This window comes from Capsella rubella, unplaced genomic scaffold (genome assembly GCF_000375325.1).
Source record: "Capsella rubella cultivar Monte Gargano unplaced genomic scaffold, Caprub1_0 scaffold_46, whole genome shotgun sequence".
Lineage (NCBI taxonomy): Eukaryota > Viridiplantae > Streptophyta > Magnoliopsida > Brassicales > Brassicaceae > Capsella > Capsella rubella.
Window position 1 is genome coordinate 20,359 of NW_006238880.1, and position 362 is coordinate 20,720.

The 362-nt window shown below is 37.0% G+C and overlaps 1 pseudogene; it reads right to left on the reverse strand.

Annotated features, from left to right (window-relative positions):
• LOC17874354 lies at positions 1-357 on the reverse strand (annotated as a pseudogene).
• Between the last annotated feature and the right edge of the window lie 5 nt (positions 358-362).

The following is a 362-nucleotide window of genomic DNA, read 5'->3' on the forward strand; positions in this document are numbered from 1 at the left end:
TCAATTTAATTGGTCCAAATAGTATAAGCAATACATATTTTAAAGCGTTTTAGAGATTGAGACACAATGATTCCATACTTCATCTCTCTTCTTCAGATATTCTGTTTCATGGGCAATCAAACTAGGTCTGTCCGCAATATATTTTATAAGTGTATCGTGACACAATTTTCCTTCTTTGACGAGATCGCTGCAACAAAGATCAGACAGCGTTCCATTTCCGAAGACAACCGCGATTATATTCAACGCACACTTAGGAGTGATTTTCACAAGACAAGTATCCCATAATGTTTTTACTTCCCCTTCATCGACTGAAAAAACCGGAACAAACGCACACACCAAAGCTACAACAATGAATAGCAAAG